This window comes from Aythya marila (assembly GCF_965140915.1).
Source record: "Aythya marila genome assembly, chromosome: 1".
NCBI lineage: Eukaryota > Metazoa > Chordata > Aves > Anseriformes > Anatidae > Aythya > Aythya marila.
The window spans coordinates 50042406-50066568 of NC_139042.1; positions in this window are offsets into that span (position 1 = coordinate 50042406).

The following is a 24163-nucleotide window of genomic DNA, read 5'->3' on the forward strand; positions in this document are numbered from 1 at the left end:
AGAAAAAAAAAAAAACACAAAACAAACAAACAGAAGATTCATCAGTAGTGTCATCAGTAGTGGGTTACTGAGATTGTGATGCCTTGTTTAAATACACCAAGATGCTGAATAGTTGGTCTGATATAGGGTACCACAGGTATATCACACAAATCTTCATTTTATTTTCTAATAAAAATTCAGGACTTGAGAAAGAAAGGAAGTTGCATATACATGTTGTTCATCTTTCAACTATGTTAACTGATTTTTTTTGATGAAATCCCTACAAAGAGACTTGCACAGGGATATGACAATTAAATTATGAGTTTGGCATTCATATTTTGAAAAAACAGAGAGATCTTTGAAAAAAAAAATGGGATTCTCTAATATCTGTGAACCAGATGTTGCCATTTTTGCAGTCAATGTCAGATAACTAGCCAGATAGTCCTCATAAAACAGGTTGTAGATATAGCTGTCTAGGCCTGAAATTTTTAACAAGCTTTATGTTCACAACAGTCAACATAAAATACATTTTTACTTTAACATGTAATTACTTATTCTGATTGATATTGATAGATTCTGTTTGATCATCTCTGAGCCTTCAATCTATAGGCATTTATTTTAATGATATGTTGGCATATTTATTGTCCTTTTAAAATAATATATAAAAAAAAATTGTTAGCACAATGAAGGAGTTAAGTTCAAAAAGCTAATTATTAGTTTTGGCAATCAGCTTCTATCATCTTTTCATACAAAAAACAAACAAACAAACAAAAAATCAAACAACAACAACAATTATTTTCATTTGTATTAGATTTAATCCAGTTTCTTAATTAATAGTTTAAAATCCTGTTATGGTAAATTGTAACTTCCTTCTCACTCCTACCTCTCTTGTTTTCTCCTTTCCCTTTCACCTTTCTCATGACTTTCCTTCCTTCCTTCCTTCTTTCCTTCCTTCCTTCCTTCCTTCCTTCCTTCCTTCCTTCCTTCCTTCCTTCCTTCCTTCCTTCCTTCCTTCCTTCCTTCTCTAAAGATTCTAATGACAAGATGTAAGAACACAGCTATGGATCCTTACAATTTTTCCATTTATTGGAAATAAAATATCAAAAAAAAAAAAAAAAAGGAAATAAAATAATGATCCCAGAATGTCCTTTCATCTATCGTGGGGGCATATATAATAACACAAGCAGCTAATACAGGATATCAAGGCAACAGGAATAAAAGCAATAGAAAATTAATTTGAGATTGCTTCTGCTTCTTGTCACAGAACCCACAGAACAGAACATTATTTCTACATGTAGCTTATTGAAGTTAGATTTCAATTTTACTTTAAAAGCCTTAACAAGTCTTTCTATAAGATCTTTAATATTATTCCTTTTACAGCAGTAAAATGGGTATCATATTATCTGTACTGTGCATGAATTTCACAATATGAATTGGATTTTTTTTCCATATATATATATAAATAAACAGTGAACATGTAAATGAACCCATTAAGATTGTTTTGCACAGTCTTCTGAAAACTATATCTAGACTTTATATCCAAAATTAGAACACATTTATTTATAAACCTCAGTGCTTCCCAAGCCTAGTGGTTCAGTTCAGATTCTGTTTTGTAAATGTAAATATACATAAAAATTTAAATTTCTGAGATGTAAAGTAGTGTACAGCTATACTACTGGATTACATATTATTTGTGCATCAAAACAGAAATATATATACATATGCATATTTTTTGGTTAATGGGTTAATGATGTTGAAGTTATAGAGTCCAGAGTCTTGAAACCAGTTGATCAACATTTAAATTGTACTACTGTTTTGCCCATCTTTGAATATAACAGACTTGTTTACCAGCATATGCTAACTTCTACGTCTATACCTAACCATGAACTGCTGATGTCAGTGGAAGTGCCACATAAGTTATTAGTACAAAGACTGAACCTGAAATTGACGTTGTTTTACTGCAGGGATCTGGTTGAAATCCCAAATCATTTACATATACATTTTGTGTGAAAACATCTGAGTAGAACATTTACTAAGTCTCTTTGATTTATTCATGGTCATATGTCTCTGAACAGGGAAGTTGTTATGCTCTGTTTGTTATTTATGAGGTGCATTTTCACTTATCTTAAACTGCATAGATTAGAAGGATGTAAGACATGACCTGATCAGTTTTCTAGAATTGATGTGAAAATGTGGCTGTTCATGAGAAGAGTAAAAGAGTGAAAACCATTTGAAATAATTGAGGGGTGAAAGACCAATAACATGTAAAATGTGTGGCCCTTCCTTAAAGAAAAGGGAGACATGGTCACCCAGGATTGGATAATGCTGAGGTACTCAATGACTTTTTTGCCTCAGTCTTGACCAGCAAGTGTTCTAACCACACCACCCAAGTCACAGAAGGCAAAGACAAGGACAGGAAGAATGAAGAACTGTCCTATGTAGGAGAAAATCAGATACAAGAGTGTGTAAGGAACCTGAATGTGAACAAGTTCATGAGACCTGAAGAGATGCATCTGAAGGTCTGGAGGGAACTGGCTAAGTTGCTAAGCCACTGTCCATTTTATTTGAGAAGTTGAGAAGAGGCAGTACAGTAAAGTTCCAATTGACTGGAAAAGGGGAAACATAAACCCCACTTTTAAAAGGGGAAAAAAGGACAACTTGGGGAACTACAGACCAGTCAGTCTCACCTCCATGCCCAGCAAGATCATGTAGCAGATCCTCTGGGAAACTATTCTTAGGCATGTGGAAAATAAAGAGGTGATTAATGACATGGCTTTCCTAAGGACAAATTGTGCCTGACAAATCTGGTGGCCTTCTGTGATGGGGTTACAATGTTGGTAGATAAGGGAAGAGTGACTAACATGGATTTGTACAAAGCATTTGACACTGTCTCACATGACGTCTGTGTCTCAAAAATGGAGACACGTGGATTTGACAAATGGAAAACTCAATGGATAAGGAATTGGCTGGGCAGTCACACTCAAAATTTGTGGTCAGTGGCTTGACATCCAGGTGGAGACGAGTAATGAGTGATGTTCCTCAGGTATTGGGACCATTATTGTTTAATATCTTTGTTGGCAACACGGACAGTGAGTTTGAGTGCACCCTTAGCAGGTTTGCCAATGGCACCAATCTGAGTGGTGACGTCAACATGCTGGAAGGAAGGGATGCTATCCAGAGGGACCTGGACAGTCTTGAGACAAAACTTTGCTTGTAGAAAACTCACGAGGTTCAAGAAGGCCAAGTGCAAGGTCCTGCACCTGGGCTGGGACAATCGCAAGCACAGATATAGGCTGGACAGAGAATGGATTGAGAGCAGACCTGATGAGAAAGACCTGGTTGATGAGAAAGTCAATGAGCCAGCAACATGCTTGCAGCCCAGAAATCCAACCATATCCTGAGCTGTATCACAAGCATGACCAGCAGGTCAAGAGGGTGAACCTTCTCTGCTCTGATCTTGTGAGACCCTACCTGAAGTACTGTGTTCAGCTCAGGGGCCCCCACCATAAGAAAGGCATGAACCTGTTAGAGCGAGTCCAGAAGAGGGATGACCAGAGAGCTGGAGTACTTCTCCTATGAAGTCAGGCTGAGAGAATTAGAGTTGTTCTGCCTGGAGAAAAGAAAGTATCCAGAAAGTATCCAGAGATACTTTATGGCAGTCTTTCAGTTCCTAAAGGGGGCCTATGAGAAAGCTGGAGATGGACTCTTTGTCAGGGAATGGAGTGATAGAACAAGAAGCAATATCTTTAAACTGAAAGAGTTTACATGGGATATTAGGGGAGAGAAAAAACTTCACTCAGAGGGTGGTGAGGCACTGGAACAGGTTGTCCAGAGAAGTTACGGATGCTGCATCCTTGGAAGTGTTCAAGGCCAGATTGGATGGGGCTTTGAGCAACTTGGTGTAGTGGATGATATCCCCTGACCATGTTTTAAGGACATTGACAACTTGATCATTCTATGATTCTATGAGTCAGGAGCATACTCTTGCTGCAAAGAATGTTAATGTTATGCTGGGCTACGTTAGTTAAATTTCAGTACTGATGAGGTACCTGGAGTATTGTGTCTAGTTCTGAGCTTCCCTATACAAGAGAGTCATGGACACATTGGAGAGAGTCCAATGAAGAGCCACAAAGGTAATTAAGGGACTGGAGTGTCTTTCCCATGAGGAAAGGCAGAGAGAACTGACACTGTTTAGACTACAAGAAAAGGGAGATCTCATCAATGTAAAATCTCATTAAAATCTCATCATGAGAAGTAATCAAAAGAAGAGGGGGCCAAGCTCTTTTCAGTGATGCCCAATGCCAGGACAAGAGGGAATGGACAAAAACTGGAATACAAGAAAGTTCTGCCTGAACATCAGAAAACACTTTTTTTACTGTGAGAGTGACCAAGCTGTGGCACAGGTTTCCCAGAGATGTTATGGAGTCTGCCTCCTTGGAGTCATTCAAAAGCTGTCTGGACATAGTCCTGGGCAGCCTGCTCTAGGTGGCCTTGTTTGAGCAGGTGGGATCGGAACACATCATCTCTAGAGGTCTTTTCCAACCTGAGGAAACACCTAAACACCTGAGGATGACAGAGCACTGGAACAGGTTGTCCAGAGAGGCTGTAGAGTCTTCTTCTCTGGAAATATTCAAAACCTGCCTGGATGCCATCTTATGCAATATATTCTAGGTGATCCTGCTTGGCAGAGGGGTTGGACTAGATGATCTTCAGAGCTCCCTCTCAGTCCTGCTCATTCTGTGATTCTCTAAACCATTATTTGATTCTGTGATTGTGTTACTACATATGACTTGTTGACATATATATGACATATTTATTGTTGGGTCAATGATACTTGCACTGTGGAGGATGAGGATTCAAAATAGCATGGACTAAACTGTAATCTTTTTCAGACTGAACTCTGTAATTATTTACTGATATTTATTGTCCATCTGTGCAGTATTGATGGAAACATCCTATCTAATGAAAATGAATCTTGTTTTATTGGTAATATTTTTTTCCAGTGAAGTTCATCAGCCTGTATATAAGGTTTTGCTATTCTTAGTAGATGGCCCCTGGTTTTGCATTCATCTGGAGTGAAGACTGTTAGGACTCATTATGTCCTGAGCTTGTTTTACTGCATTTTAACAATTTTTCTAGTGTTCGAGTATCTATTGCCTAATCCTTTTAACTTAAATTCTGAGAATATCACATACAATGAAATTAATCATTGCTTAAAGAACAGCAGCATTTTTATGCCAGTTAAGGCTGGAACAAGCTATAGTGTAACTTTCAAACTTCATCATGGATCCAATAAAGAAGTAATCAGTCTGTGATAAAAAAAATACATAAAAAGAAACTCAAATGGATGTTGAATGTGAAGTGGAGGAAAAAACGCTCACCATGAGATTCATACTTTTTCTAGTGAGGACCTCAGGATTCTAACAATTCAAAGTAAGCTACCCATCACCTCATTGTTACTGAGGAAGATAGAGAATGGCAACTATAGGGACTGGAATTAAAAGCATAATAAGGAAGGAGTGGACTATGGGCACTCCATGTTTAACAGTTTTAACTGTATTAGTAACAAGGCAGTACTGTTTCAATTAGGTAACTTGGACTAATAACAAAATCTAAGTTCCATGTAGAATGTGTGCTGTCTAATGACCATTACAAGATTTGGAGTGTGACAAAGTTGCATGGCTGGTTAAATATACGGTGAATAGTAGCTCCATATATAAAAGTGCTAATGTCAGTTTACGTGAACCAATTAAGCTCCTGTTGAAGCACAATTATGTATATGTTTACCACATGTCAGTTATTCACCTCATGTAGATATACAATGCCATATCAGGATCATTATTCCAGGTAAGAACAAGTTTCACACCTTCCAGACATCTTTTTTAAAAGGCATAATCTTGTCATTTAATGGTCCACTTATTTCAAACATTTTACCTTTCATCTGGATAGTCACAGCTATGTTCAGGCAGACACTGTATTATTACTATGTGTACCTACACCTGCCTTAATCACCTTGCTTGCTGTGTTGGATGAATTTCAGGCAATTTCTTATCTGTGTCAGTCTCAACAACCAATACCCCAAAAGAAAGCAATGCCAATGTCCCCTCCCCCCTCCCCCAATAACAATAATAATAAAAAGTCCAGAATGCTGTATGGCAAGAGGCATGTCTTGCAGAAAACATTCAGCACCTGAGAGAAACACAGAAAAAGAAATCCTTTGTCCAGTGAAATGAGAGAGAGATATTTTCTATTGATCTGTGACAGTCCTGAATTTCATCTTAGTCATTTGCACTGAACATCTACATTGCTCTTGAGACCTGAAGATTTCATAGTTCCATATTTATTTATTTATTTGACATTTTTATCTGTGTTTATACACCATACTTGGATCTCATAGTTATCCATGAGATTCAGATCTTGATTCAGTGGAGGCTTTATCTGTGCTGGTTTCTGATTTTGTAGGCATCAACAAGAATAAGAAAATATGTTTCAATACAGAAGTGGTGAGTTTATGCCATTGTTCTGAAAGTGAATAAAAAGCTATGAAATATAAATTAACAAGTTCAGAGAACCACAGCCAAATAACTCTCTGCCTCTGAGGTTCAGTACATAAAAGTTACTCATGCAAACAAATCCTGTTTGTGAAGAAAGCAAGTTTTGTAAGGTACTTACTGTCAAGATAGGGCAATCAATCCACAATTAGCTCTAATTAGCAATCCCACAGGCTATTAAAATTGTTTACCTTCTGTGGAAATATGCACAAAAAGGCACATAATTCTTTCCCACTTGTGAAAACATCAAAGAGAAGTATTTTCTATCTAAACCTTAAAACCAATTATAAATGAGGACAAGCACAGCAGTGATATTAACAGAATTTGGGAAACCATTTGTATTGCTAATTGCAACATTAGAACTAGCTGAAAGAGTATATAACAGTATTCCTGTTAGATTCCAAATATAGTGTCCAAATGTTTTTTGTTTTGTTTTGTTTTTAGACTATATATGGACTGTCAGATCTCTGCAACTTTTACCAGTTCTATCAATTTCTTATATTGATATATCAATATAAGAAATTTCAATATCAAATTTCTTCTTTGATATATCAATTTCTTTTTGTCTAAATGTCTGATTAAAGAAACCTGTTCACTTTATAAAAAACTAGAATAAAATAGGAAATTAAATAGGAAATAAAGGGTCTAGAAAATCCATAATTTTATCATATTTGCTTTTGATATTGCTTATAATACTTTCAATATATGGGAAAGAAAGCTCTATGAAAAGCAATGAGATGTGTTTTCGAATTTACATGTCAGTTTACAAATTTATATTTGTGTATATATATATTTATTTGCAGTTGATTGGGAAGAAATTAATGCAATAACACTTGCCATAATTGTTTATAATTTCTTATTCTGATTCAACCAAGGACAAAGAGGATTCAACAAGGAAATAGTTCAGAACAAGTTTTTTGCCCTAAAATGAGGCAGCATTTTCTTCAGGTAGTTTTACAGGCACCTTTTCCATATTAATGATAAAAGATTAGATTCACCAGAAACTTTATTATTTTTTATAATTATTTTAATCCAAATAAATGCAATGAAAACTGCTATAAATTCATTATTACTGAAATGGTAAACTGTTTTAATGGAGCTTTTTATTAGCTTTTCAGTAATCAAATAACAATTGCAAACGTTTTTTTCATTACATATTTGTCTTTAAGAATGAAAAAAATGATCTGCAGCTCTAGTTATAATACAGAAGTTATCCGTTTAAAGTTTATTAATATTATTATTTGATAAAATAATTAATACATAAACAAATTCACCAATGTTTAGAACATCTCAATATGTTCACAGAACACAATCTAGAAGTCCCTAAATTTCTTTTCATGCTTTCCATAATAATATATTTCTTGGTTTGGTTCTTCCTAACATATTTGTTAGACTTCATATAACATAACGTATGACTTATTATCTCTTTTTAATTAAAATAATACAATCCAAAGGATTTTAATCCTTTATATCTCTGACATAGATGAGATTACCAATACTCATTTCCCACACAGTGGATTAACCTGTCTTTCTAAATGTATGCTCACAAGGAAATAGCAATTATATATTAATGTACTTCATCCAGCCTCTCTCAAGCTGTATAGGAGAAAAGATGGGTTTTATAATGAGACCCTGAGATTAACTGATATGAGCTGTGGCAGACCAAGGAGGAGAAAAAATCCTGAATCAAGTAGTCCTAAATCAAACACTTTGACAACTGGTTAAATGGAAGAAGCTCTAGTTCAGGAATTTCTAGTTATCGAAACTCATGCAACATGGTACAAGAAAAGAAACAGCCTAGACAGAACATTTCAGGTTTTTGAAGGTTAATCTTTAACTAACTAATTCTAACAGAAGATCTAAGGAAGTTAATAAAACTGAAACGTGTCCACTGGTGTATCTCAAAGAAAATCTGACCTGAAAGCATTATATTTTCTACATTATCAAAACCATTACATTTTGCCCTCTGTTTTCTCATACTAGATTTTTGGGGTATGGACAGTAAGAACATTAAAGAGTTTTTTTTCTTCTTTCAATAAAAAATAGAGATGGAAAAGTTGTGCACTCTGTTCTATTTAATTAGTGCTCTGTAACTGTTTGTGGTAAATGTTGTATGTTTTTTTTAAACTAAATTGAATTGCATAGAATCTTCTCCTTCCTCATATCAAAGTACTACTTTTAAAGATACTGTAAAAAGTACTTGCTGGACAATGATCAAAGTTTCTGTATTACAAGTAAGGATGCTATCATCATTCTCCTTTTGTGATCCTGTGATTCTCAGTGAAACAAAGAAAACATGACTGACTATTCAGAGCTCAAGCATTGTCAGAGCTAAATTATATTCAGATTTCATGATATAGAATCCTTCCCTTATTTTGAGATTTTAAACTTGGGTCTATATATTTTCCATATTATTACCATAAATAGTTGTGTGTGATTTTTTTGAAGTTCAATAAAAGATTTACACTTTTTTTTTTTTTCCCCAGAAATAAGAGGGGAAAAAAATCATCTTGCAGTCACCAAACACATAAGTTCAACAAAAGCAAGTGCTGGATTCTGCACCTCGGACAGGTCAATCTTGTATATACATACAGCCTGGGGGACAAGAGGCTGGAGAGCAGCCCCATGGAAAGGGATCTGGGGATTCTGGTTGATGTCAAGTTGAATTTGAGTCAACAGTATGCCTTGACAGACAAAATGGCCAGTCATATCCTTGGGTACATCAAACATAGCATTGCTAACCTGTCAAGGGAAGCAATTTTCCCACTCTACTGTGTGCTGGTACAACCTCACCTCCAGTGCAATATAAGAACATAAAACTATTGGAGAGTATCCAAAGGAAGGCTACATAGATGGTGAAGGGTCTAGGGGGCAAACTTGGTTTGTTCAGCCTAGAGAAGAGAAAGCTGAGCGGGCACCTCATCTTGGTCGATAGCTTCCTCATGAAGCACAGAGTGAGGTGCTGATCTTTTCTGTCTGGTGGCCAGCAACAGCACTTGAGAGAACATCATGAAGCTGTGACAGGAGAGGTTCAGGCTGGGTGTTAGGAAAAGATTCTTCACCAAGAGGGTGAACAAACACTGGAACAGGCTCCCTTGGCAAGTGGTCACAGCACCAGATGGAGTTAAAGAAGCATTTGGACAGTGCTCCCAGACATATAGTTTGATTTGTAGATGGTCCTGTGCAGAGTGAGGAGTTGGACTTGATGATTCTTGTGGGTCTATTCCAACTCAGGATATTCTATGTTTTTATGAAAAGACAAAAGAAAAGCCCTAGGGATCTCACCCTATTTTTTTTTTTTTTTCAAAGATAATTTGCCCTTTTTTCCTAACATCAACAGAGACTGTCATGCTGTTATTAGTTCTGCTACTAATATATATAGTTTACAATATACTCTTTCAGTGAGGTCAAATAAGAATATAAATCTTTTAATTGAATTAGAAAATATTATTATATATCATATAATTACTACTGCCTATGCTCTGTAGTCTAATGCTGAGTTTAAAATATGACTTAGTTGCTTACCATAGAATGTTAAGGAAACTTTACTTTGTATCTTTCAAAAATAACTCTCAAAATACAGTAATACAACAAAAATAAAATAATAGTTTAATGCAATGCCTGCTGAATATAAAACATTCATAAACTTCAGATGAATTGTTTACAACCTAGTTGTGAAGATGGTTAATCTAACAAGAAAATATTACTGACTATGGAATATGAGGAACTGCCAAGAGCCTAAGACAATTGCTGGGGCAATTGCAAGATTTTCAGCAAACTTAGTTTTTGATGGTAAATCATCAAAATAATAGAAAACTATAATTGTCTGAGAGGTGTTACTTATTTTTTTAATTTTGTTTTTATTGTGTTTTTAAGAAAAGTCATAATTTCAAACATTCTCATTTTCAGTAAATGGAACATAATTAAATAGATTTGAGTACAGGTTTGAGATAAAAATTATGTATGTATATATATATTATTCATTTTTTTAGCCTAGTAAGATGGCTGAGGTTTTAAATTCCTATTAAAAGGGCGTATAAATAAAACAGGAAAAGATTGGGAACTGAGGCAGTGCATAATAGTTCACAAATGAGATATTGGAAATGGTATTCCTGTATTTGTTTTTGCTGTTAGTTTAACATGATTTACCTCAAATGATAACTGCATTTTTTTTACTAGAATTACATTGTAGAACTTGCATGGTAATGTTTCAGTTTCAGCATACGAAAATAGACAATAAAATTCATTAACATTATCTTTACAGTGGATAAATTAATACTGCACAAAGTTTCCAGTTACTGAATACACATTATAAATATTTGGATATCTATTCTTCTGTATTTCCTACCATGAAATAGTGTTTTTTTGTTTGTTTGTTTGTTTTGTTTTGTTTGTTTGTTTGTTTTTTTCCTACTGCAGTAAAAAACAGAATGCAATAATTCTTCTAAAGAATTTAGAATAACTTTGTTTTTATAGATAACTACCATTATTTACTTTCCTGGAGTAAGTCAAGTAAGCTTCCTTCCACCAATGAAATACCTTGATTCTTCAACTGAAGAATGTGGAAATATTTTAAATCCTTGATTGCAATGTTGTGATAGGTTTATCCATGGACTGTGGTCATGGATAAGGAAATCGGTTTCTTCTAGTAAAACAACTTGATCTAACCACTTAATATAATGGAGTTTTGAATCCCTACAGCAGAAAAATTCTGTTGGTGCTGAAGTTCCTCTGTGGCCTGTAGAGAAGACCATGGTGGAGCAGGCTGCCCCACTGCAGCCAATGTACCACAGTGGAGCAGATTTCCAGTCTGCAACTCATAAAAGAGCCCACAGTGGAGCAGGTGAACAGGCACTGAAGGAGGCTGAGGCCTATGGAGAGCCCCCACCAGAGCAGATTCCAGGCTGAACCAGTAGCCCATGGAGAGGGTCCCCTCCATGCAGGAGCAGGGGATCTGGCAGGAGCTGCTGCCTGTGAGGGACCCATCTGGGAGCAGTTTGGTCCTGACAGATGGACCATGTGGTATGGACCCATATCTGGAGCAGTTCTTGAACTGTCACTTGACTGCCTGTCAGAAGCACATGGATGATCAGTTCAGGAAGGGCAGCATCCCATGTGAGACACACCAGGTGGAGCAGGGGCAGAGAGTGACCATGAAGGAGTGGTGGAGACAAAGCATTTGGGACTGACCAAAACCCCGCATTCACCATTCTCCTGTGCCGCTTGGGGGGGGGAGGAAGTAGAAGAGGACAGATGAGGAGAAGGTTTTTTTAGTCTGCTTTTAGTTTCTCACAGTTCTAGTCTGCTAGTGATAGGTAATAAATTATATTAATCTTCTTATGCTGAGTCTGTTTTGCCTACAATAATTGTTGAGCGATCTCCCTGTATTTATCTGAACTCTCGAGCCCTTTCCATCTTATTTTCTCCCCCTTTCCCCTAGAGAAGGGGGAGTGAGGGAGTGGTTGTGGTGGAGTTCAGCTGCTAGGTAAAACCACCACGGGAGGGGAGGGTGTCAAGTTTTGAATACTATTAAACTTTCTAGTTTTAATGTCACAATGAATATTTAATTCTTCCTGCTCCTAAGAGTTTTCTCAATTATATTTTTTATATCTTGAAGCAGGAAGCGTAAGAGATCTTATGAGAGAACAGCCTTTTAGATTATGGAGACTCAAAAGATCCCATCAAATTTTCTACTATTAATCTGCTTATCCAAAATGAGTAAAATTTCCTGAATTGTGTTCCCAAAGCTATACATAATAAATATTGCTACAGCATGTGTTGAATGTTTGAGGAAATAAATCATTTATTTGAACATCATCTATATACTTAAAAATTGTTCCAGTAATCTCCTTAATTAAATGTTTGTCAAAAGTAGAAAATCATTCAATTCTACAAAATGGATGGAGAATTTAACTATAAAATGTGTTCTCTCTGTCTAGTATAATAAATTATGATTTCTGCATTTAAATAAATCCTTTATTACAGAGTAGTCTGTGGAAACAAAAAGCTCTTTATCATTTTAATGCCAATTATATTTAAATGAATTTTTTAAAAAATATATTTTAATTGTGCTATTTAAGTCTGAAAAATTGTGCCTTAAATTGTCCATCTCAAAAATTCATCGATTATACTGTGACAAGTATGAAATAAATAAAAATTAACTTTAAACATGAATTTATTTTTTTTCCAGTGGAACTTTGATACTCAGTATACATTGAAACATACCTTAGTTAGCTTTTTTTTTTTTTACATCTTTGTGGTTCTCACACCTCCAAGCTTACAGTTTATAACTAATATTTCCTAATTGCTATTATCAACTGAATTTTCCTACCATAAGAGACTATTCTTAAGCACACATATATATTTTTTAATATTATTTTTTATTTTAATGAACAATTCTTTTTAGGCTGTTTATCTCCCTTCCCCATAATGTCAGTTTTTATAAGTGACTGAACTTCTGAGTTTGTCTTTTGCACCAAATGCCAAATCTCGACAAATCTGCAGCGTCCTTTGAACTGGATAGGGTCATAGCAGAAGATAATACTCTCCTTTTACTAACATGAGCTGTAGATGACAAAAAATTCCTTCTCAGAGAATTTATTTCAAAATTACTTTCAGTTCTAAATAGAATCCTTCTTCAGGAGATGACAGGTGATCCAAAAAATCTACCAATTCCTTCTTATTTAATGTCAATAATATTAGATTCAGAAAGGGGTAACAACTGTTTCAGCTGACTTTGATCAGATTTCAAAGCTTAATTATAGCCTACAGTAGACATCACTGTCTCTCGACAAACAAGGCATCTAAATACTGCTCTTTTGAAAACCCATTACAATATATTTTTTCCTGTTTCCTAATATAATAGTTACTGTGACCACATTTCTGATTTTCTGTATAATTTATTTGATGTTTATAATGTAAAGCATGCATGCCATCTGGATATTTTCATGTGATCCTTGAAGCTGAATCAATATCATTTGCTTAGAACAGTTGCCTCAGCATACTGACAATACTTCACAGATCACTTGAAATGTAAACGGTAGAAGTGTAGGAAATGACAGCTTTGCATCATGTTGCTCAGCTGTTCTAGAAATTTGAGCACATCCTGTCTGATTCATAGTTCTGATTATTATTATTATTATTTTTAAGTTGAAATAAAATGTTTTACTATATCTAATGGGAGTATTTGTTGCATGAGTGCTGCATGGAAAGAATAGAGAAATAATGTCACATGCTACTATTTTATTTATTTATTTATTTATTTTAGAGGCAGAACTCCTGCTGATCATGATGGAAGTTTGCCTAAGTGAAAACTTCTGATTTTAGCTTTAATGATTTATTTGTTTTCCCATGGGTATTCTTTGCAAAAGGACCTAGCATAAGATCTCATCATAAGATTAAAAATATTAGAAGTGAATATATGCCACTTTTCCTAATATCTTTAGCAGTATTCACAGCCATTGAATATATAATGCAATAGGCAAAACATTTTGTTGTTGTTATTGTTGAATATTTACATATATGTGATGGGGTAGTGCTTTAAAATACAGCACAGAAAGTGAAGAAATAACTTGTATCTTTTTTTTCTACCTTTCCTCTGTGATTCTGAGATAGAATACAAAGATTATGACTGCAGCATTCAAGAACTGAAGTATTTTACTAGACCAGCCACTTAGTAGCAATTGAAATACTCTGAAACTAATCATTTTATCTTAATTCTAAATCATAGGCCAGCAAGCTAATCAGCTGGTCTGTGAATGCTATAGCACTGGTTTGTAAGAGCAGAGGATTTTTGAAAAATTAACCACCTATAGTTCTGTATTTGTCCATTACTGGTAGTATCAAATTTTGACGAGGTTACAGAATTTTTGTGCTAACTGAAATTGCTGATGTGACTTCATTCAAAGGAGATAATTCTAGTTTCATTTAAGTAAATGGCACTCAAACTTAAACAGCTGAGGGGCACAGAATTGCTTAGGTAGGTTTCTCTGTAGATTTTTTGAAGTTGCTATGCCCAGGCTATTCCCTTTTTCCTCTCCACATGTTAATGAAGAGAGGCGAGGGGTGGGGAGGAGAGGCGAGGAGAGGAGAGGCGAGGCGAGGTGAGGCCAGGGGAGGCGAGGCCAGGGGAGGGGAGGGGAGGGGAAGGGAAGGGAGTAGTACCTAATTATCTATCACTACTACAGGTGTCCTCAAGTCATCCAAGAACAAGTTTTGCTTTCAGGCTATGACCATCTCTGATTTGGCCTCTTTTGAGTATATAATTGTTTCTGAACCTCTTCCATTCCATGTTTTATAACAAAGAGAAGGAGCATTATTATATCACACTTGGTCTGGTTTTTGAATTCTCCTAAACAAATGATTACATTAAGTAGCATCCTCTTGCAAACCTCACAAACACCTGCACAACAATATGTCCCACTGAAAGATTTCCTAACAGAAAAACAAAATTCCACTGGCTTGTTACTGGAATAATGCTCTAGAAAGGTGTTTTTGTGTGACAGCTGGATCACAAAACTTATCCCAGGAAGGCTGACCAAGGAGAAGAGATTAAAAAAGGTCAGGTACATCTATTATCTTCAAATTTCTGTGTTCTTTTGCACAAGGCAGTGGGTAGATCTACTCAGGAAGATCCTATAGAAACTAACATATGACTGACTCATAAATTCCTTCTAAGGCAAGCATCTAAGCAAACATTGTTCAAACATGTTTCCAACAACTCCTCTGAACAGTTAGCTGCTAAAGTCAGCATAGAGAAATGACTTTGCTTCCAGACTGCATCCACTTTTTTTTTCCATTTCCTTTTACATAACAGGAATGAGCAGGAAGTCAAGAAGATGGATGAAGCCAAAACTAACTCCGGTTATTAACAGCCAGTTCTGTCCTGAAATATCAAGATAATGTAATTGTAAGGTACTGTCAGAGCTATTCCCAGCCCTGTTTTTAAGTGTGATTGTGAAGATGTGGGAGGGAAGAGCTGTCAAATGTACTAAGGTTGCTACTCCACTATTGACAGTTATATTCTGCTTATCCATAAAAAGCATATATAAATAGTATATGCACACACCATACTACACAAATACACTACATATTTTTGCCCATTTTATACACAGGAGCTAAAACTATTTTGCAGGTTTTGCTTAAGATTAAAATTAATTTATATGATGTGCATGTTAAAAGGGAAAGGTCTCTCTATCGTTAACATTTTGGAATCCAGTGAGTACTGCTCTAATCTTCCATTTATCATTTTATTAACTGCTTGGAGAGTTTAAAACAATGACATGTTTTGTTCCTTTTTTCATTTTCAAAGGATAACTGAATAACTTTTTTTTTTTTTTTTTTTTTTTTTTTTTTTTTGGGAGGGGGGAGGAGGGGGAAGGTGGAGGGATACAACACCCAGGAAAGTAAACTGTTTCATCACTTGACAGAGAGTGTAACAATTTTAACACAATTATTTTAATTTCCTTTTGAATTGAGGACAAACAAATTTCTTGATTCTTGATGTCCTCTGGAGTCTTTCTTGTGATCCTCTGGCCTCAATTATAAATATTTCTTTCTCTCTCTTTATGCAGTTCAAAGTACCTGAAATAGCACGTTGTAACAACCCAGCAAAATGATTCCTTGTGAACCTCTAAGATGTAAACAATCTCATTCTTACAGGGTAGTACAAATAAGAAAAAATGTAGAAAAGTGTATTGCATTTGCAGTAGTAAAAGTTTACCTGTCTGACTTCCCGTTATGTTCTCTGTGTAGATAAGTGACAGTCACAATAGCTACATCCTTTATTTAAATCTGCTAAAGCATGTCACTAACATGATATGTATTAACTAATGTCAAATGAATTTAAGAAATTCAAATAACATATCACAAAATAAGAAATTTCTGGCTGTCATTATACTTGTTATTAATATTCCCATTATAAATGAAATGATTAATTTCAAATAAAAATACTATATATGTATATAATTAAATACATATATATTATATGTGCTCTCTCTCTATATATATATCTATATATATCTATATATACAAAAACATCATGAACATATAAAATAATAGAATCTTAGAATCATTAAGATTGGAAACGACCTCCAAATTATCTGGTCAAGCCATCCCCCCAGCCAAGAATATTACCCACTAAAACATGTCCCTAAATACTACATACAACCTTTTCTTAAGCACATTACAAGGCTATTTTTCTATAGGTAATATTCTCACATAATTGCATTTCATGCGCTCTTTAATAGATAAATGCACAGAATAGAGAAGGTATTTCAAAAATAAGCAGATACCAATCTCTCAATAGTATTAAGAGAGTACGTTAGATAGTTACCTTTAAAAATCTGGTTTATAGTTCTGTACATTCAAATTGCCTTTTTAAAAACATCAGACTTTGTTAAAAGGTATATATCTAAGCTTTTTAAAAATAATTGACAACAGAAAATTTAACTTATGATGACTTCAACTTAGAAAAAGTATAGATAGCAAACCAGGTAACTAATTATTAGACATTAATAAATGTCTATTGGAAACTATCAGAGTGTAAACACTGTTTACAGCAGGTGACACAGCTGCACAGTAAAGCTATGTCAACTTAGGCCTCTTATATCTTTGACTAATGGTGCCATCTTTATTTGTGTCTCTCCTCTTCGAGGACAGTATGATGGGCCCCCACTGCTCTTTTCGTCACTGAGTCTATGGTATGCTGAACAATTTTAAGTGACCGCTCTTACAAGACATATCACCACCTTAAATTGACATTACTGAAAACTCAGTAGTTGTGAAAATGAAATCGTAAATTGTGGATATTCATGATATTGTTTCCTACCCAGCATGGATTTTTATGCAGTGCATAATCTTAACCAGTATACAGCCCTGAGGGATCAGTGACATCTGTGCAGGGATGAGAGTCATTGAGAAAGACCTTAAATACCATCCAATATCAGAGGTGATTTTGACTGAACTTGATAAATTAAGTTTTATTTTATTTGTTAAGTTCAGTAGGTAAAGGCAAGAACGAATTATAATATTTTTATTTAATTTTAAATACACTTTCCCTTGCACTGAATGTCATTGCATTCATCTTTCTTAAAGGAAGCCTGATGATAGGAGATGATATCATTATTAAAAAACATGAATCCGCTCCAAACTTCTGATCTTTGATTTTCCTTAAAACCATTCTCTTTCCTTACTTGTCTGTTTGCCTTGCTCAGAACATCCATTCCTTTTTAAATCCTTATTATTATTGTTATTATATCTTTGCTAATTTTTCATATGGATGGGTGTTTTGTGGATCTAGGTTGTATCAAAACAAATAGACAAAAATATGAAAGAAACATCTTAAACACAATAGTAAATTCTTACTTAGCTGTGTTATTTAAAAAAAATGATTTGGTATTATTATTATTTTTATTAATTTCTGAAGACTGAAGAGGTTCAATAGATGTTCTTTTTTTTTTTCCAAGCTTCACTTTTTCGCAGTTGAATATTTGGGATTAGTTAATCAACAGCAGGTTCTTCTTATCTCTTTCTTTTAATTCCAAACATTATAATACAGAATCATTGCATATTTTATGCTGGTTAAATTACTTAATATATCAAAATCACTAAATTATATATTTACAGTAAACTAAATCATATCACCAGATTACATTTGCGATCCTTAAATTATATTTACAAATTCGCAAAGTCACAAATATATGCAAAACAATATCTATAGCCTGATTCATACATAAATAATATTATTCCATGATATTCACTACTATTCCTTCTTTTATTCTTTTCTTCTGGCAATTGCGTGTGGCAGAAGTTTTATATTATTGATTTTAGATTGTGTATCATATTATAATATTAAACAATTCAAGTCCTATTATGTATCTACTGGTTTGTCCCCTATGCTAAAATCTGTTCTGCACTGTCTTGAGCTCCGCTATCCAGGCACAATGATGTTATTTTATTTACTTAGGATTTCTTAATAGACGGGTCCACTTGGAATTCTACAGAAAATGTAATACAGAAATCTCTGGTAAGGTCTGGTCAGGCAGCTGCTGTTAGCAAAGTTGTAATGTAGTTGAGGAACTGGAAAAAAAAAATAATGTTCAAAGTCAACATGGAAACTAGGTCTTCATGCAGACATCTGTAAAATTCTCTGAGGTTTGCATAAAGGAAGAAAAGGGCCTCTGAGCGCTTCCATGAGAACAGCGCAATAGCCTGACTACTGAGGGATCAGTGACGGGATCTATGTGGAAATCTTCTTTGCTCTAACCAGTGTTTCCAAGCATTCTTCAGTGGGGAGGAGGGGAACAGTACATAGGTCAATTAGCAATATCTTGATATTCTGGTAGCTACTTTCACCAAGAAGTCCTGTAAATCTAACTTTTTGTGACTAATTCCTCCAAAACTTCATAAAGGTCTCATGGCAACAAAACAATGTTTCATCACTTTCAGTAGATAGTACACTAAAACAGAACAACCATTTGTTTGGAGACATATTTCATTCTCTTTTTCATTATTAAAATAGGGTTGTTATACTTCAACTAACATGTCAAGGAAAATGCATCTCTGATCTCAATAGGCAGTAGAAGGACAGTTGAGAGTCCCTTGCTTCATAGCACATCACTTGTCAGGCTGTCTCCACCTTTCTGTTAAAAAATGGAAAGAGGGCCAAAAATCTAGGATATTTTTTTTTTCTCTTAGTTTATTTTTTAACTGGGAACAGAATTTTCCCCTCCATTTCCCTGTTGTCCCTGACCTTCAGATACCTGAAACATCTCTCACATGAACTGTGATTTGCCTTACAACAGACTTTTGTGGTTCTTGTTGAAAAAGACAAGTGTCTCCTGTTCATCAGTTCTCATCTGTACAGGTTCCACGTAGTTGTCTCAGATACCCTAGGACCTTCTGAATATTTAGGTAATTGAACAGCATGATCAAGGCATGTATAAGCATCTGAATCTTTGCTCTTAAACCATAAGTAGCATCAGTACTGCAGCTACTACTATGAAGCTACTGCTAGCTCTTTTTCCTTCTCTCATCCACAGCAAATCTCACAGTTCTTCATTGTAGGATACACAATGTTAATAATAGGCATATTTAATTTGAATATTAAACATGTCAAAATGCTAAAAACAAAACAAAAAACATAAACAGAATATCTGCTTAGAGATGTGGACATGTCTGTTTCACAGATGGCACTGTGAAATATCACGTCTCTTCTAAAATCTGAGAGGAAGTAAAAGGTAGGCACAGGTGACTATGAAACAATCACTGTTTGACATTACTCTAATTGTAAAAACCATAAAGAGCTCAGACCATTAGGCCAAAATGTAGGATGTAATTAAAAAACAGAGAAATTATCTGGCATCTTATCTCGCATGAGAAAATGTCTGATAGGCTCCATTAAAATAAAAGTGTTTGTGAGAATACTTATTTATAATTACACTGAGGTTTTATTTTATTTCAGAGGAGGCCTATTAAATTGACTGAAGACAGTTGAATGACCTTATATCCATTAGATATAACCACATAAAATAAAATTTGTTCAGTAAGAAAAACTACAATCAGAATCAGTGAAACTGTGCACTTACAAAATAAATGCTTAATTCTAACTATGTTTTAAATCTTTTTTTTTTTCACTTGTTTTGAGTATTCCATCAAAGGTATTTCAATATAGCCCACACAAATGGGCTGTAAATGTTGATATTGGATAATTAAAGATTGTAGTAAGAGCATATAGAAATGTATACAAACTCAATACCTAGGATTTTTAGACCACAATTCAGATATTGCTCATTGGTTAGTAAGGTTAGGAAATCGAGGAGTAGCTCTCTACTCAGTTGACGTAACTTGCAAGTTTTAATTACCCTCAATGAATTGTTCAGAAATAATTTCAGGCTAAGCAATTAATTTAATATTTTTTCTCAGACTAAATTTAAAGTTAAAAGTCTACATGATAAGTTCTTCACCATGCATGAAAGACTTGATTAACAAATAAAGTATTAGGAATTCCCAGTTCAGATTTCTGTGTCCTTTGGCCTACTTTTTCTATATTATATAATTGCTGATGGTGTTGATCAACTACATTGACTCTGACTTGGGTTCTTTACATACTACAAAGCTCATAGGAAATTATGGGCAGATGTGTGTAGTCATAGTGACATATCAGTCACTTATTTTTATAGCACTTCATTACGGTAAATATCCACAGGACCTACAAGTCCTGTGGATTAATTTCTGAAACGTGGGGGAAAAAATAAATCACAAGTTCCTAGATAAAATAACTGTTTATTTCATCCTACATCTTGACAGTTTCACTACAGAATGGACAATCCTAAATAAATAAATAAATAAATGAAACCAAACAAAAACAAACACACAAAACCCACAACAACAACAACAACAACAAACATGGAGAAAGCTATAGCAGCCTCTTCCTGGACTCTTAAATGGAAATCAAAAGTCTTTACTCCTTTTGGTCCCAAAGACTCTAGAAGGATCTTCAATACAGAAGAGTAGGCTTGCCCAAGCAAAATTGTGTAATTGGATTTTTCTCAGACAAAACTCACCCTGCTGCTTTCTTTGGGATAGTGCCATTTAATCCGCATAATCCTCAGCATCTCTGCACACACAAAAAAAAAAACCTTAAACACATAAATATTTTGAAATTATTTGAAATGGCCTTCAGGTGCCAAAAATATAATTTAAAGGTGTTGCTACTTGAGTGTGTGAGTTCTGATATGGAGAATGAATGTCCCTATTAAGAAAACCAGCCTATATTGTGTTCATTACTATTTTTTTTTTTCCAATTTTGGTCTTAGTCATCACCTATAAATAATTCATACAATTGTCATATTCACTTATTTATCAAATATTTTACTAAAGGATATAATTGAGAAGAAAAAGAATACAACCATGAATAACCTTGTTCTTACATGCTTTATGTTTTAACTATTTAGCTAAAGATACATTGTTTTCTTGTTTTAAGGTACTGTATGTATTATTTCGGACTTGCCATTTAGGGAAAAAAAAAAAAAAAAAAAAAAAAAAAGGAGAAATATTAAATATTGCTGTGAATTCCTTGAGCTTAATGTAAAGAAAATAAAATTTATTTGGACAGCACCAGAAATTAAACCAGAAATAAAAATCATAGGTTAATATATTCCTTAAAAATCTTGAAAATATTACATTTATAAAGAAGGCAACAAACTTTCCTGCATATATGAAAAGTATCATGAGTATGGATGTTAAATAAAGTACATTTGTTTTGGTGAATTAAAAACAACCTCACATCTATGATATTCCAGTCTACCAGGATAGATTTGACGCTACAAGAAGCACTGGTGACACTAAATAGAAATTTTAGAACTCTGTCTCTTAGACCTCTTTAGAAAGCAGGATGCCTTATTTCCAAACAACATCAAGGACATTTAATGTAACAGTTAGCACTGATTTCCCCTGATAGAAAGACAGAAGTTCATGAATTACTGATCTTGGAGTGAGTTTTGGGGAAGCTGCATGAAGCAGTGCCTTTCTTACCATCTGAAACAAGCTCCACGTAAGAAAAATGAAAGGCAACAATCCCTGGCTTTTATAAAACCAGATCCACTCTGAGAAAGCTTACCTGAAAAGCCATGTCGAAGAATTACCCTAATTATTCTTAAACTAATCTGCAAAAGCTATAATCATTTTCAAATATATTTTTCTTCAGACTCAAGATACATTTCATTCATAATCAGAGCTTCTTTAATTGTGTTCACCAAACATCACTATTCACACTTCAGAATGAGAATGAAAAATGTATTTCACTGGATCACTTTATAAGAAACTGGACAATATTAGCAGAATTTTGCCTAGTCTTGTATTGTGTTATTTTCTACATTGATGTATCAGTTTAATTTGTTTTTCATTTTGTTCTTTTTGTTTGTTTGTTTGTTTGTTTATTTATTTTTTGAGTGGAGATTTAGTTTAGAGGTTAGTAGGAAATTCTTCACCTTCCAGTGGTGAGACACTGCAAGAGGTTGCCCAGAGAGTTTGTGGATGCCCCATCCCTGGAGGTGTTCAAGGTCCAGTTAGATGAGGCCCCGAGGAACCTGATATAGTGGGTAGCATTCCTGCTTATGGGGGTTGGATATACATTATATTTGAGGTCTTTTCCAACCCAAGCCATTCTATGACTCTATGCTTCTGTGATTCTCTTACTCTATGATTCATAGCTGTATACATAATATTTTTATATAACATTGATGTTAAAGTCAGATTTCTTACATTTGTCCCAATACAGCACTAAACTACAAAGACAAATTTGATTTGTTCTTTCTTTTTCAGCTAAACTGTTCCTAGCTAGAGAGTTGTTTGGTTTGATGATGGGGGATAGGAAATCATTCCCACCTGTTTTTAACCTTTATCAGTCATATCTCTTGCAATGGCACTATCTCAACATACCAGGCAGTAGTCTCAGGCAAAAAAAAAAAAACAAAAAAAAAAAAAAAACAAGAACAAAGAACACCACCACCAACAAAAGCACTCAGATGCGGGCCCTGAAAGGAGTGCTCTAGCTAGCTGGCAATAATACAGAAGAATACAATTATGAATGCCGGTGTTTGCCATGGCAACAATGAGGGGTTGTTATTTTACTTAGCAAAGATTATCTTTTTCACTGATCTAAGATTTCCTGAACCTAACATAAATCAAGAATCTTGACCCTAATGACATAGATTATTTAGAATTTTAAAATATTTCAATTTTTGTCAATTTTCTTTCTTCTTAGAAATTACATTTTTTTTACAATAGCAACCTTTTTAAGTCTTCTTGTGCACTTTTATTAATTTATTGTAGTAGTTCTTCAAAATAGGGTTATATGAAAACATGTTATCTTTGTCACTATATGATTTTACTGATGTATTCTTTTTTACTACGAAACACTACCATGACAATTGGTTTGATTCATAGAGTTGTTGAGTTTGGAGAGTTTGGAGCCAACATTAATGTATCAACTTTTTTTTTTTTCCTTCCCCCCACTTTTTTTTTTCTTTTTTTTTTTCCTTTTGTAAAGACAAGATGGGTTTCACTTGTGTTACATGATACATGTTCACTTATATTACATCATATGTTCTTCCCATCAATATTCTTTGTTATTATTGCTTAAACCATATTATACCTTTAATTATTTTCTTCCTCTTGTCAAAGATATCCTATGGTGACAGAATTCTGCTCACACTTGTGAGCAGAATTCTGCTCGCAAGCCCTATCTTTCTTGTTAAGTACAAAAATAGCAAGTGCAAAATTATTAATTATTGTGTTACTATTAATTGTTATAATACAGTTACAACAATATAATTATTATATTGTGATATAAGTATAATAATAATTTTATTATGTTATGTTATTATTAGTATTAATAATAATAATTTTTCAACTCATGTAGATGAAATAATGAATCATTATCACTGGACCACTGTGCCAAAAAATTTCATGTCCATGTCATGTCAGATATTACTCTTCCTACTGGGTCTGGGTGGGATGGAGTTAATTTTCTTCATAGAAACCTCTATGGTGCTGTGTTTTCAATTTGTTACCCAGCGTTGATGTTTTAGGTGTTGCTGAACAGTGCTTGCCCAGCATTAGGGCCTTCTCTG